Here is a 16,935-nt window from a genome sequence, read left to right as displayed (position 1 = left end):
AGATCAGATACAGATACGACAATTTGCTTAGGCCCATTTCCGACTGGTCAAATCATGGTAGATTTATGACTACGGTCATATAAGCCATAGTGGCCTAACAGATATCTATACTCACGATATTATTTATCCATAGGTAACTCCTACAGATAGTGCGACACCACTTTCGTCAGAGGGCACGACGTCATCCACTAGTAATGGTCCTCTTACGTCTTTTCAGACAAGATAGGAGAGGGAGAAATAGATACCTTAAAGGTCAAGGAGAACAGATACCCCTGAGAGATAAAAAGTATAATGAGACATTTGATGCAATATGCATGTCAATATAGATACACTTTGGACCATACAGGCTTCATGCTACTTTTCTTTTTCTTTTTTCTTTTCTTTTATGTTTTTTACTTTTATTGATTATATATTATATTTATTACATGCAAATTCATCAAGTATCAGCAATTCACATAGAAGCTTGAAAATAAGAACAATTCGACTCATCTGAATACAAATGCATACAAAACAGAAAAAATCACAATCATATTAAATTCGCATATCTAAAAATACTCCTTAAGACGTCGAAAGAAATAATAGATTCCTTACCGAAACCTTGATGTTTTCTCCCTCACCGTTTTCCTTTCTTTCTCTTCTTCTCTCACTAGACTACTATCTTTTTTTCTCTCTCTAAACATTTATAAAATGGAAGAATGGAAGTGTGATGAGGAAAGGAAGGGGAAGGGTAATTTATAGAATTTTAAAACTATTGGATTTACATCGTGTGGTAAAATTTGATGAAGAGAGATGAGAAAAAGATACTTGCCACAAAAAATGAGGAAATAGGGCCTCTTCCACCGGTGGTACGCTGCTCAAGGCAGCGACGGTGCATTGTTCGAGGTGGTAGTGCTCCGACCGGCACGTTGCAGGCTAGCCTACAGGCGCACAAGTCTCCCGTCGTACGTGCAGGCCCCAGGCGCACAGGGCCTGTTTGTACAGGCCTACACTGTCATAGTGTGCAGCGCCTATCCATGAACGGGGTGACGCACAAACAGCCCGTCTGCACGAAACAAGACGCGCGTGCAAGTCCTAACCCTGCGTTGTGTGCGCGGATGGTACGTGTGCGCACAGTGCCCAGCACCTGCGCGGGCAACCAACCTTTACGCGGTAATTTTTTTTTTCTGTTTCACAATTTTCTGATTTTTTTAAAATTTTTATTTTCAAATTAGTTTAGTTAAATAAAATCATTTAAAATAAAATTTAACTAAAATTAAATAAATACAAATCAATCCAAAATCACAAATCATGATAAATATTAAACAACATAAATTAATTAAGTTCAAAGCGACCAAAGGCCCGACTACATAGAATTTCTAAATCATTTTAGCACAGTAATGAACGGGGTGTTACAGGCCCTCTAACCTTGTTTTTTGCAGGTTTCCATGCAAAACTGGCCAAAATCAGTCTAAATTGGCCAAAAATGGCCAAGCTGAGAGGAACCGCTGTCGCGGCATGCTGGAACCCTAAACAAATTCATTAAGTATCAGCAATTCACATAGCAAGCTTGAAAACAAGAACAATTCGACTCATCTGAACACAAAGGCATAATAAATAGACAAAATTACAATCATATTAAATTAACTTAGCTAAAAATAATCTTTAAGACGTCAAAAGAAATATTAGATTCCTTACCGAAGCCTTGATGTTTTCTCTTTCACTGTTCTCCTTTCTTTCTCTTATTGTCTCACAAGACTACTATTTTTTTTCTCTCTCTAAACCTTTATAAAATGGAACAATGGAAATGTTAAGAGGAAAGGAGGGGGGAGGGCAGTTTATATAATTTCAAAATTTTTGAATTCGCGCCAAGTGATAAAATTTGGTGAAGATAGAGGAGAAAAAAATACTTGGCATGAAAAACAAGGAATGAGGGCCTCTTCCACCGGCGGTCTGCCGCCCGAGGCAGCAGCGGTGCACTGCTCGAGGTGGCAATGCTCCGGCCAGTGTGTTGCAGGCTAGCCTACAGGCGCACAAGTCTCCTGTCATGTGCACAGGTCTACTTCGCGCAGGTCCTAAGCGCACAGGGCCTATCTGCGCAGGCCCCAGGTGCATAGGGCCTATCTGTGCAAGCCTACTGCGTGGATGGCATGAGCATAGTGTGCAGCGCCTATCAGAGCAGGAGGTGACGCACAGACGGTCCGCATACGCATGATAGGACGCACACACAAGTCCTAACCCCACGTTGTGCACATAGATGAGGCGTGCGAGCTGTGCGCGCACGCACATGTGCACGGTGCCCAGCACCTGCGCGGGCAACCAGCCTTCTCGCAGGATTTTTCTGCGATATTTTTTTTCCCTATTTCGCCGTTTTTCGATTTTTTTAAAAAATTTTATTTTCAATTTAATTTAGTTAAATTAAAATTATTTAAAATAAAATAAAATATAATATAACTAAAATTAAATAAATATAAATCAATCCAAAATTACGAATTATGATAAATGTTAAACAACATAAATTAATTAAGTTCAAAGCAACCAAAGGCCCAACTACATAGAATTTCTAAATCATTTTAATATAATGATGGACGAGGTGTTACAGGCCTCCTAACATTGTTTTTCACAAGTTTCCATGCAAAACTGGTCTAAATTGGCCAAAAATGGCCAACCTGAGAGGAACCGCCGCCGCGGCGAGCTGGAACCTTAAACCAGCCAGACAACTTCAAAAACACTTATTTTGGCATTTTTATGGTATTTTTAAAAACATGATGCATATTTTTTAATTTTTACAGGAAAAACTCAAAAAACTCGAAAACCGCCAAGGGGTGCAGAGAAAAGAATGGTATTTTGAACACTGATCCGGGATAAGAATCTCTCACCATTTTTCTGATTATGGTATACTGAAGTTTAATAATTAATAACGTTGTGTTTTATAAAAATTAAAAAATTCTAAAATTAATTACAGGTCACTAGTTGAGCCGGTAGCTGATCAGTATAAAATTACCTATTTGTCTATATTGTTTATCTATTAATATATTTGTTGGTTTGTTGTATGCACCTCTATTTACAGATTTCATTGCTCTCTCGTCATTGATTGCCTAACTGTTTCTCTTATTTCCGATCGAGTCAAATAAATGTTATAATCATATTTTTTTATTTACGTATTGTCTATTTGCATGACTTACTATTGATTAGTAAAAATAAGATGTTGGTATGTGATTAGTGATTGGTTGATAGTATGGATCCATGTATGAAGGGCTTATCGGATATCCTAGGAAATGGTGTACAAACCCGATACATAGAAAAAACTCCACCGTGGGCATTATCTTAGTCAAACAGAGCTGAAAAGTCCCATATTGGAAAAGGTTGGGAAGTATAATCTACTCTCATACCGGACGGGATATTAAAGCGATGGTATGTTTGGTGCCCATTACCGGACCTGATATAAGGATAACCGGTTAATCGATAATTTAGATATTGGGTTCCATGCGAAAAAGGGATCCCTATGGACTCCCAGGGGTGTTGGTAAGCAGGTAAAAAAGTAAAAAGGTAAGTTGTTGTTATTACTCAATTGAATGTGAAATCATAATGTTATTCGCGATATTGTCTTCATAGGTTGATTTTACAAACTCATAAGGGTAAGTATGAAATAATAGTTTTTAAGTTAAACAAATTTATTTAAAAATTACAATTGCTCCATTGGTTGTTTAATAATTTTTACCAGTCTTTGATTTTCTGTATCGATGTTAAGTGTGATATTCTTACTGGTTAGTGTTGTTTATCCCTCTTATCTAACTATTTCATATTAGGAAGAACAAGATTTAGATCCTGAATTGCAAGAAGTTTATGAATAAAAGTTGCCTCCCGAATCCCATCAGAGTTGCCCAACGGAAGTTAACCTTATAGGATTTTTAGTTACGTTTTGTTTTATTTACTTATTATGTTATTTGAACTTATTCTATTATTTGAACATCTTTAAAAGAGGCATTCCTGCAACCCTATTAGGTATTCTGATTTACTGTGTAAGTAATGTAAACCCTAAACTCTAAAATTGCTTCTGCTTATAGTTACTGAATTTAAAATTTTCATATTCAATAAATGCTGGACTTTTACAGTTGGTATCAGATCCATGTTCCTCGTAACCATTCTTTGCACAAAGACTCAAATCATTTAAATATAATTCGACATTCAACTATTTCTTGTGTAAATCAGATACAAAGATTTGAGGAGAGAAAGACCCTCACTAAACTGAGCAGCCCGGGATGGGTCGCTTTGAGAGTATATCGATTGATTCTTTCAGATGTTAGAGAGACTTATCTCCACCTAGTAGGCCCAGGAAGAGATGAGAGAGTTGTCTGACCCTCCACCACTACCATAGTATGAGCCACCCCTACAACGAGAAGATCCAGTTCCAACTCGATACAACCTTGCTCCTTTATCATATCATTCGACATTGCCACAGTATAATCCGATGTCCCCATTATACAATCAAGTGTCGCCACAAGGCCACCCAACCCCTCCCAACATAATCTTGTTCTTCTTCAATGGGACTTAGCTCTGCTCATGATGGACCCAGACTGTAGCACCCGGAAAGGAGGAGAAAAAAAAAAAAAGGGGGGGGGGGGGCCACGTCAGCAGCCACGTCAGCAGGCCCGGTCAGCAGTCCCGGCCAACCGGGGCCTGCCACGTGGCAAGACCGCGTCACTCCGAAAAGAGCCACGTTGGCGATCCGCGTGGGTGCGATCCGACGGCCCAGATCAATCGCGCGATCGGACGGCTCAGATTAAAACGAAATGGACGGCTGAGATCAAAAGGCAAGGGGTTATAAATAGAACCCCCACACCAGACCACAAACCATAGCCGCCCGCCGCTCGCCGGAGAAGACGAACCAGAGGCCGACCGCCGCCACCCGCCGCCGCACCGGGGAAATTTTCGACCGCCGATCGAGGTAAATTTCATACTCCCGACTCGTTTTTCTACGCTGATTCCTCCTATGGCCAAATCGAGGCCGAAATCCCGGCCAAACGGCCAGAATACGCGGCCGAAGCCCAGCGGCGCCGCCGCGTCCCCTCTTGGTTTTTGCCTCCGACGAGGCCCTTCCCGGCCTCTGTTCGATGCAATTTTTATATCACCGTGATCACCATTCTTTTCTCTACAGGTTGACCGGAGCCGAATCCCCAAAACACGAACCTCGCCGGAGAGCCGCCGCACCCGAGAGCGCCGCCGCCGGTAAGCTCTATTTTTCCGTGATTTTTTGGCCCCCCGAGGGCCCTAGGGTTGTTTTCTCACAAGGACCGATGCGAGTGTGACCGAATTCGGCCGAAAACGGCCGAAAACAGCCAACCCGAGGTGACTCGCCGCCGCCAGCGGCGGCGCCGTCGCCGGAGCACGGCGGAGCCACCGTGCCGGAGTTGCGATTTGGGCCGAAAGAGGTCCTGGGCCTAATTTGGGTTTTTTTTGGAACACGTGCAGGTGCTGTTAGTATGTTTCAGTTCCCCGGAAAAAATTCAGGGAAAATTAGGGACGGCCTACAGGTGCACTGTGAATCGTATTCGGATCTCGAAAACAAGTAAGGACCCCTCACCCTATTTCCTATCACGGTATTAAAGTTCAAAATGATAAAACGGTATTTCTTGAATTAACGAATGTGTGAAATTGCTTAAGGTGGCTAATGGAGCCCGAGTCTAGTGTGATTGGTGATTTACTGTTATTTGGCATGTTTACAGCTTTAAATGCAAAATGAGGTTTGATGTGTTCATTTTACAGATTTGTGTGCATATACTACGTTTTTATTAATCATGGGTTGAATGACTGAAAAATTGATACTGTATGTTGTCTGTTTGGCATGAATTACTGTTTTGTTTGTTTGTATGTGAATTGATGATGCTGACTGAGGAAAAGAAAAATGAAAGATTGTGTAGACTGATAATTGTATTATGGGGGTCAGCCTGACTAGATATCCTGGGAGATGGTGGACGGACCGGGTCCGTAGGGAACCCTACCGGGATTGTGGTCTCACATGCCAGACGGGGTATGGGGATGGCCCGTTTCACCCTCATACCGGACGGGGTATTGAGGTTTATTGTTTTGGCGCCCATACCGGACGGGGTATGGGGACGGCCCGTTTCACCCTCATACCGGACGGGGTATTGAGGTTCATGGTTTTGGCGCCCATACCGGACGGGGTATGGGGACGGCCCTGGAAACTGATTATGAATGTTAAAGGTTAACGAGTAGCGGAACCCCTATGGACCCCCACGGATACTAGTAGGCTGGTAAATGAGAAAAAGATATGTTGTACAATGATTGAATTACAAGAGGCGTGATAAGTGTTATGTTTTACAGCTTATATTATTCCATGATTATGATAATGTTATTGTTTTTCTTATATTGTTTTCATAAATTCCACCGAGGTAAGTGGATGGTAAAGGTTTTCATGTTAATAAACGAGTTTGTTGTAAATTATGCTCCATTGGTCTTTTTGTGTTTTTCTACCCACCTTTACCTCCGTGACGGTGAGATATCGTGATGTTCTTACTGGGCTAGTGTAGCTCACTCCTTATTTAACCATTTCAGATCATGAAGACATGGTTCCCGAGCCCGTTCCGCAGGAGGACGACGAAGGGGATGCCTAGAGACTCTGTAGTCATACTCATAGTTTTATTTTCGAGTTTCTCTCTTAGTTAGTTTAATCTTTTATATTTTAAGTTCATTTTTTATTTTTCGTGTACGGGATGTTAACTGAAATTTTGATCTCGCTTCCGCATTTGATATATTTAAATACTCATTTCATTTTAATATTTCCGGGGCCGTTACAGTTGGTATCAGAGCCGCATTTCCTCGAACCCATCCCTTACACTATAGTCCTTTAAAGAAATACTCACCGATTGGTCGTTACTCAATCATTCCTTGTAAATGCAGGTACACAGAAATGAGGAGAGGAAGGCCCCCACTAAACCGAGCGGCCCAAAATAATTCGCTTCGGGAGGATTTGGACAGATTATATGAGATGGTGGAAGCTCTCGTAGCTGCCCAGCGAAGGCAAGAGGAGAGAAGGGAGTTACCCGGACCTCCTCCGCTAGCGCAGGTTGAGCCCCCGTTACAGCAGGCTGATCCCGAGCCACCCCGGCAGGAGCTTGTTCCTCCACAGTACCACCCGGCACCACAGCCGCGGTACGACCCGGTACCACAGCCACAGTACCAACAGGTGCCGCCACAGCACATTCCAGTGCCCCCACCCCATCAGCAGGCGCCACCACAGGGTCCCCCAGTTCACCCTCAGCCGGTCTCAGTCCCTCTACCTCGGGACCCCGCTCCCTCCTTGATCGACCCCGGCTTCATAGAGAGGTACAGGAGACTGAACCCTTCAACTTTTTCAGGGGGATCCTCTTTCGAAGAGGCCCAATACTGGCTGGCAGAGACTGAGAGAGCCTTTGAGACCTTGGGAGTAATTCCTGAGCAGAGGGCTGCCATTGCCTCCTACATGCTGGTAGGGGAAGCAGTACGCTGATAGGAGCTCAAGCGGGCCACCCTGCCTGTACCAGTTACTTGGGAGCAGTTCCTAGCAGCTTTCCATGCGGAGTATCTCCCTAAACACATCCAACATTTAAAGGAAATGGAATTTGCTCAATTGGTCCAGGGTAATATGACAGTGTCGGAGTATGCCCGCAAGTTCCTGGAGCTGGGCCGACATGCCCCGGAGACATTGTTGGATGAGGGCCGAAAGGCCAGGAAATTCCAGTGGGGCCTCCGCCCAGCGATCAGACAGCACTTGTTGGTGATGGAGCTCGAGACATATTCGGCAGTCCTGGCAAAGGCGCAGATCATAGAAAGGAGCTTCGACACCCGCCCTCAGCTAGCGGGAAGTTCCCGACCTTCAGCCCCGCTCCGCAGGCCAGCGCCTACCATGCCTGTCCAACCCAGTAAGAGACCCAGGCCTGCCGTTCAGGGCCCTCCTCAGGCTATGGGGGCAGCTCGTGGGAAGATCTGCCAGTACTGCGGCAGGGATCATGGGGACCGACCTTGCTACCGCCTCAACAACACCTGTCGCATATGCGGCAGTGCCCAGCACTATGCGAGGGAGTGCCCTAGGAACCAGAATCAAGGGAGGCCTCCAATCCAGGGCAGAGTTTACAACCTTACCCAGAAGGATGCCGATGCAGACCCGGACGTGGTACATGGTATGTATACTATCTCTGGCCACATTGCTCATATTTTATTTGATACTGGTGCATCACATTCTTTTATTTCACATGTTCTTGCTTCTAAAATTTGTGTATCACCTGATAGACTTGATTCATTATTGTTTGTATCTACCGCTGGGGGGGAGACATTGCTAAGAGAGGTTGTCTACAGGGCATGTGCCGTGGAGATAGCAGATAGGAAATTGAGGGTAGACCTGATAGGGTTAGACACAGGGGATTTTGATGTAATCCTAGGAATGGATTGGCTAGCGGCGTATCACGCCACCATAGACTGCTTTAATAAAAAGATTGTATTTAATCCTCCCAACGAGGAGCCATTTACAAGTTAATAAAATTATTCGGTACTGATTCTCCCTAATGACAAATTCTTTTCTTCTTAATTCCCAGTGCGTTGATATTGTATTTTCCCTAACTAGGTAAACCCAAGAAGGAAGTTTGTATCCAAGAGATTCCAGTAGTCCGAGACTTTCCAGACGTATTCCCGGATGAACTGCCCGGTCTACCAGGGGACAGAGAGGTCGAGTTCACCATAGACTTACAGCCAGGAACCCAACCCATCTCGGTAGCTCCTTACCGAATGAGCCGCATCGAGATGGAAGAGCTAAGGAAACAAATCACTGAGCTACAAAACAGTGGCTTCATTAGACACAGCATTTCCCCATGGGGTGCCGGGGTTACTTTTGCAAAGAAAGGGGATGGAACGTTGAGACTGTGTATTGATTATAGAAGGATAAACAAGGTAACAATTAAAAACAAGTACCCTCTTCCCCGGATTGATGACCTTTTCGATCAGTTGCAGGGTGCACAGGTCTTTTCTAAAATAGATCTACCATCAGGTTACCATCAGGTAAAAGTGAGAGCAGAAGACATCCCCAAGACGACATTCCGAACCAGGTACGGACACTATGAGTTCCTGGTTATGCCGTTTGCGCTAACCAACGCCCCGACCATCTTTATGGATCTAATGAACAGAATCTTCAGAGAGTTTTTGGATAAATTTGTCATCGTGTTCATCGATGATATCTTAGTCTACTCAAAAAGTAGAGAAGAACATGCTCATCATCTTGCCCAAGTCCTCCAGGTACTCAGGGAAAAGAAGTTGTATGCAAAGTTGAGCAAGTGTGGATTTTGGCTCGAGCAAACCGCCTTCCTAGGACATGTTATATCGAAGGAAGGGGTGTCGGTGAACCCCGAAGAGGTTGAAGCGGTACTTGGTTGGGAAAGGCTGACAACAGTTAAGGAAATTCGCAGTTTCCTAGGGATGGCGGGTTATTACCGCCGGTTTGTCGAAGGGTTCTCCAGTCTAGCGGCCCCTCTAACCCGACTCACAAAGAAGAATGCAAAGTTTGATTGGAATGAGAACTGCGAAAGGAGTTTTTCAGAATTGAAGAAGCGACTGACTACTGCACCCGTGCTGGCTCTACTGAGTGGATCAGGAGGGTATACAGTTTATAGTGATGCCTCCTATCTGGGCCTGGGTTGTGTCCTGATGCAGCATGAAAAGGTTATAGCATATGGGTCTAGACAGCTAAAGAATTATGAGAAGAACTATCCTACCCATGACTTGGAGCTTGCCGCAATCATACACGCCTTGAAAATCTGGCGCCATTATTTGTATGGAGAGACCTTTCAGATCTACACCAATCATAAGAGCTTAAAGCACATCTTTAGTCAGAAGGATCTCAACATGCGTCAGAGAAGGTGGATGGAACTCCTCAAGGACTATGATTGTGACATCCTATACCATCCAGGTAAGGGCAACGTAGTAGCCGATGCCCTCAGCAGGAAGAGTGCAGGCACCCTAGCCCATCTGATGGTTTCAGAATGCAGGTCCATTGGGGCTACGCAGCAGGTTCGACTGCGAGATCTGAAGAGGGCCACATGTTTGAGCCACCTAGCAGTCCAACCCGAGTTAATCCAAAGAATAAAGGAAGCCCAGTCAATCGACCTCGCCCTAGTAACCCGCAAGAAGGATGCAGAACAGGGAGTGAACTCAGAATTTCAGATCTCTGCCGACGGATTGATTCGTTTCAAGGTCAGAATGTGTGTCCCAGACGACAATGAATTAAAAAGAGACATCATGACAGAGTCCCATAGTTCAAGGTTCGCCATGCATCCAGGAAGTACAAAAATGTACCAAACTATGCGACCCCGATTCTGGTGGAATGGGATGAAGAGAGATATAGCCGACTTTGTATCTAAGTGCTTGGTATGTCAGCAGGTCAAAGCAGAACATCAACGCCCAGGGGGGTTGCTTCAGCCTTTACCGATTCCAGAATGGAAGTGGGAACACATCACCATGGACTTCGTATCGGGACTACCCAAGGCACAATCGGGACACGATGCCATATGGGTAATTGTTGACCGACTCACTAAGTCTTCCCACTTCCTGGCCATCAGAATGACTGATTCTTTGGACAAGTTGGCAAGAATGTATGTCCGGGAAATAGTCAGACTGCATGGAGTCCCAGTAACAGTGGTATCCGACAGGGATCCCAGATTCACTTCTCGGTTTTGGAATAGTTTCCAGCAAGCTATGGGAACAAAGCTGTCCCTTAGTACTGCCTTCCACCCCCAAACCGATGGACAATCAGAGAGGACAATCCGTACGCTGGAGGATATGCTCCGAGCTTGTGTCCTTGACTCCGGAGGTCATTGGGACGACCATCTACCCCTGATAGAGTTTGCCTACAACAACAGTTACCAAGCAAGCATCGGGATGGCCCCATACGAGGCGCTATACGGGCGTCCGTGCAGGTCACCGATTTGTTGGGAGGAAGTGGGCGATAGAAGATTGTTTGGCCCGGATTTGGTGGAAGAAACCACGTCCAAGATAGTTAAGATCAAGAAGAACATCCAGACAGCTCAGAGTAGGCAGAAGAGCTATGCTGATACCCGGAGGAGAGACTTGGCCTTTGAGAAAGGTGACCGGGTGTTTCTTAAGGTCACCCCCTTCAAGGGAATTAGTAGGTTCGGCAGGAGGGGAAAATTAAACCCCAGATACATTGGACCCTTTGAAATCTTAGACAAGATTGGTACCACTGCCTACAGACTTGCACTGCCCCCTGAGCTCTCCCGGGTTCACAATGTGTTTCATTTATCTATGCTGCGCAAGTACAATCCGGACCCTTCTCATGTCGTGGCTCATAAACCGCTTTCACTCCGAGAGGACTTGTCTTATGAAGAAGTACCGGTCAGTATCACGGACCGAGAAAGCAGAATACTCCGTAACCGGGAAATATAATTTGTAAAAGTCTTGTGGCAGAACCACACGCCTAGGGAGGCGACTTGGGAGCTGGAATCAGAATTTAGGGCCAAATATCCTTATCTGTTTGATCAAGAGTAATGAGGCAAATTTGGGGACCAAATTTCTTTATGGGGGGAGAGTTGTAGCACCCGGAAAGGAGGAGGAAAAAAAAAAAAACCACGTCAGCAGCCACGTCAGCAGGCCCGGTCAGCAGTCCCGGCCAACCGGGGCCTACCACGTGGCAAGACCACGTCACTCCGAAGGGTAGCCACGTTGGCGATCCGCGTGGGTGAAATCCGACGGCCCAGATTAAAACAAAATGGACAGCTGAGATCAAAAGGCAAGGGGTTATAAATAGAACCCCCACACCAGACCACAAACCCTAGCCGCCTGCCGCTCGCCGGAGAAGACGAACCAGAGGCCGACCGCCGCCACCCGCCGCCGCACTGGGGAAATTTTCGACCGCCGATCGAGGTAAATCTCATACCCCCGACTCGTTTTTCCACGCTGATTCCTCCTATGGCCAAATCGAAGCCGAAATCCCGGCCAAATGGCCGGAATACGCGGCTGAAGACCAGCGGCGCCGCCGCGCCCCCTCTCGGTTTTTGCCTCCGACGAGGCCCTTCCCGGCCTCCGTTCGATGCAATTTTTATATCACCGTGATCACCATTCTTTTCTCTACAGGTTGACCGGAGCCGAATCACCAAAACACGAACCTCGTCGGAGAGCCACCGCACCCGAGAGCGCCGCCGCCGGTAAGCTCCGTTTTTCCGTGATTTTTTGGCCCCCCGAGGGCCCTAGGGTTGTTTTCTCACAAGGACCGATGCGAGTGTGGCCGAATTCGGCCGAAAACAGCCAACCTGAGGCGACTCGCCGCCGCCAGCGACGGCGCCGTCGCCGGAGCACGGCGGAGCCGCCGTGCCGGAGTTGCGATTTGGGCCGAAAGAGGCCCTGGGCCTAATTTGGGTTTTTTTTTGGAACACGTGCAGGTACTGTTAGTGTGTTTCGGTTCCCCGAAAAAAATTCAGGGAAAATTAGGGACGGCCTGCAGGCGCACTGTGAATCGTATTCGGATCCCGAAAATAAGTAAGGACCCCTCACCCTATTTCCTATCACGGTATTAAAGTTCAAAATGATAAAACGGTATTTCTTGAATTAACGAATGTGTGAAATTGCTTAAGGCGGCTAATGGAGCCCGAGTATAGTGTGATTGGTGATTTACTGTTATTTGGCCTGTTTACAGCTTTAAATGCAAAATGAGGTTTGATGTGTTCATTTTACAGATTTGTGTGCATATACTACGTTTTTATTAATCATGGGTTGAATGACTGAAAAACTGATACTGTATGTTGTCTGTTTGGCATGAATTACTGTTTTGCTGGTTTGTATGTGAATTGATGATGCTGACTGAGGAAAGGGAAAAAGAAAGATTGTGTAGACTGATAATTGTATTATGGGGGTCAGCCTGACTAGATATCCTGGGAGATGGTGGACGGACCGGGTCCGTAGGGAACCCTACCGGGATTGTGGTCTCACATACCGGACGGGGTATGGGGACGGCCCGTTTCACCCTCATACCGGACGGGATATTGAGGTTTATGGTTTTGGCGCCCATACCGGACGGGGTATAGGGACGGCCCGTTTCACCCTCATACCGGACGGGGTATTGAGGTTCATGGTTTTGGCGCCCATACCGGACGGGGTATGGGGACGGCCCTGGAAACTGATTATGAATGTTAAAGGTTAACGGGTAGCGGAACCCCTATGGACACCCACGGATACTAGTAGGCTGGTAAATGAGAAAAAGATATGTTGTACAATGATTGAATTACAAGAGGCGTGATAAGTGTTATGTTTTACAGCTTATATTATTCCATGATTATGATAATGTTATTGTTTTCTTATATTATTTTCATAAATTCCACCGAGGTAAGTGGATGGTAAAGGTTTTCATGTTAATAAACGAGTTTATTGTAAATTATGCTCCATTGGTCTTTTTGTATTTTTCTACCCACCTTTACCTCCGTGACGGTGAGACATCGTGATGTTCTTACTGGGCTAGTGTAGCTCACTCCTTATTTAACCATTTCAGATCAGGAAGACATGGTTCCCGAGCCTGTTCCGCAGGAGGACGACGAAGGGGATGCCTAGAGACTCTGTAGTCATACTCATAGTTTTATTTTCGAGTTTCTCTCTTAGTTAGTTTAATCTTTTATATTTTAAGTACGTTTTTGGTTTTTCGTGTAAGGGATGTTAACTGAAATTTTGATCTCGCTTCCGCATTTGATATATTTAAATACTCATTTCATTTTAATATTTCCGGGGCCTTTACAGTATGGACCCACTATATAGGAACAACTCTACTGTGGGCATTATTTCAGTGGAACGGGGCTGAGAAGTCTCATACCGAAAGGGGTTGGGAGGTATAATTCACCTTCATACCGGACGAGATATTGAAGCAGTGATATGTTTTACGCCCATTACCGGACGAGATATGTGGACAACCCGTTAATCGATAATTTGGATATTAGATCCCATACGTAGGGGGATCCCTATGGACCTTCAAAAGTGCTGGTAAGCAGGTAAAAAAGTAAGTTATTGTTATTGCTCAATTGAATATGATATCGTAATTTTATTTGGGTTATTGTCTTAATAAATCGATTTTAGAAACTCATAAGGGTAAGTATGAAATAACAATTTTTAAGTTAAATGAATTTATTTAAAAAATAATAATTGTTCCATTGGTTGTTTAACAATATTTTCTAACTTATGGTTTTCTGAATCGGTGTCGGGATTGAGCGTGATATTTTTACTGGGTTAGTGTAGTTCATCTCCCTTATTTAACTATTTCATATAAGGAAGAATAAGATCCAGATCCTGAATAGTAAGAAGGTTGTGAATAAAAACTGTCTCCCAGATCCTATCAGAGTTGCCCAGTGGAGGTTAATCTTATAGGATTTTTAGTTACGTTTTGTTTTATTTACTTATTCTGTTATTTGAACATCCTTAAAAGTGATATTTTAATAACTCTATTGAGTATTTTAATTTACTGTATAAGAAATATAAACTCTAAACTCTAAAATTGCTTCCGCTTATAGTTATTGAATTTAAAATTTCCATATTCAATAAATGTTGGGTTTTACAAGTTAGCTTCTTAAATTAAAATTTATTAATATTTCATGATGATGATAACTTTTTTTTCTATCAATTTGATAGATCCAAATATATTTTTTAAAAAAACTCTGGAATTATATATTGAATAAGCATTCATATTTTTAGATATAATGCTACTTCAAAACACTTAAATTGAAACTATAATAACAATTTCGCTAATATGATAAATTAATATTTTTTAAATTAAATTTTATATATGAAAGAGGTATTCAAATATTTTTTATTATCATTTTAAATTTATTTATTTTTTTGCAGCAAATATAAGTTGCAATAAATTATTCAGAAACAATAGGTTAGTAGAATCATGTCTTGCCCATGTTCTTTATTTTTTTCCTATAGAGCATAATGGGGTCCTTAAAACCTTATCAAATTCTAGTCCACACATAGACACATTTATAATATCAAGATCATTTAAAAATGACTTAAGATATATTTTACTATACAAATTATGCACAAACTAATTTAAATAATTCAGTATGCTGCGACAGTCTAATATGATTTAAATCTTAATGAATTTATTATATTTTTTAATAAAATAAATATTTCGTGACGGTTACATTCTCTTAGTTATGGTAATCAAAATGAATAAAAAAATTTAATATAATCTTTTTAACTTTTTAAAAAAATTGTTGTGTGTATCAACACTTCTATTGTGAATTACCCATGATAGAAAAATACAAAAGATAGTTGGAAGCATTAAAAGGAGTTTTAAAATTATATGGGTAAGTCAAATAATTGTTAATCATTGAAATGGATAGATGAGGAATGCAAGGGGGAGGAGGCATCTCACATGGAGAAGGTGTCAAGTGGAGGAAGAGACATAAAAAGTATTTTTGGAGTTGTTGGAATTAAGTCAATGGTTGGAGTGTAAAGGCACCACCCTCAACCCACATCGCCCCCACAAACCAACCAACCAACCAACTTGCTAGTATGGGTAAGGTTGAAGATTGCCATAACTTTGCTCATGGTTTCTGTTTTTTTAACTTTTTTCTTCCAACTTCTATCCAAAACTTATTATAATTAATTATATGCGTGTGTATGTGTATTTTTTATTATATTGAAAAAATAAATTATATAGTAGTCTCTTTTTTAATACAGTGTATAATTATATTTGATTATTATTTGTTAATAATTTAATTTTTATTTTTTTATTAATTAATTAATAAATAAATAATTTAGCACTAATTATAAGATAGTTCCTAATATTTTTTTCTAATAATTTAGTTCATACTATTTTTACATTATTGTTAAAATATTAAAATAATTAATCCGCATTTAGATAATTAAATTAAATTTTGAAATATTTTCTAAAACATTCAAAGGTAGTCTAACTATATTAATTTTTTTTTATATAAATTGAAGAAAAATATATTTTTTAAACATATTTAAGAAGTCAGAGAAAAACATTATAATAAAAAATATTAAAATTTTTATTATAATAAATATAAATTTTCAAAGATTAATGTAGTAATTTGTCTAATTAATACCACAATAAAAATTTTGTAACTAATAATAGTTAATATAAAACAGATTATTATTTCGTGTTTTACTGAAATATAAAATATTAGTACCCCTAGAGAGTAAAAAATAATGTAAACGTAAATTGAGAAAATTTATTGAATAATTGTGATACTTATGTTAAGTTATTAAATAAATAATAAATAAAGTACTTTTTTTATTAATTAAAATGCAAATCTAACATACCCTTGGTATGGAACTTGTATGTGTAATTTCATTTGGGCATGAGATGGAGTGAGTATTAACATATAATGTGAATTTTATATTTTTTTTAAAAAAAAAATGGTTACAAGCTAATATAAAAATTTAAAGTTTATCTTTCATAATAAAATGCTAAATTTTTTTTTTAATTATAATAATGGGACCCACTGCCAGCAACTTGTAAACAAAGTAAGTGCTTGCCTTGTCAAAGGTCGGCTTGTCTTAGCCCACCGATTGCATCGTGAAAGGGCCCATTACATAAAAACATATTATACAAATACAATAATTTCAAATATTTAAAAGGAATATTCCCATTTACCTAAAAAAAAAAAAAAAAAAATCTCAACCAAATTATATTATTTCATATAATACAAATAAAAGATATAAACATGATTAAATCATGTTAAACTCAAAATTAATTATAAGTTCAACACAATAATACAAATTCATCTTCACATAATTAAAAATGTAAATAATTATTGATTTAAGTATACATCAAATATATAAAATATGATACATTTTTACATATTAATTAAATAAAACGTAGAATTGAATACGAGTAAATTAAATTCAATGCTTGACAAAAATATTATTTGATCAGGTCAAAATTGCATT

The sequence above is a fragment of the Carica papaya genome, chromosome 7 (assembly GCF_054855325.1).
Source record: "Carica papaya isolate Zhongbai chromosome 7, ASM5485532v1, whole genome shotgun sequence".
NCBI lineage: Eukaryota > Viridiplantae > Streptophyta > Magnoliopsida > Brassicales > Caricaceae > Carica > Carica papaya.
The sequence above is the reverse complement of the archived record's forward strand: the minus strand, read 5'-3'. Positions refer to the sequence as shown.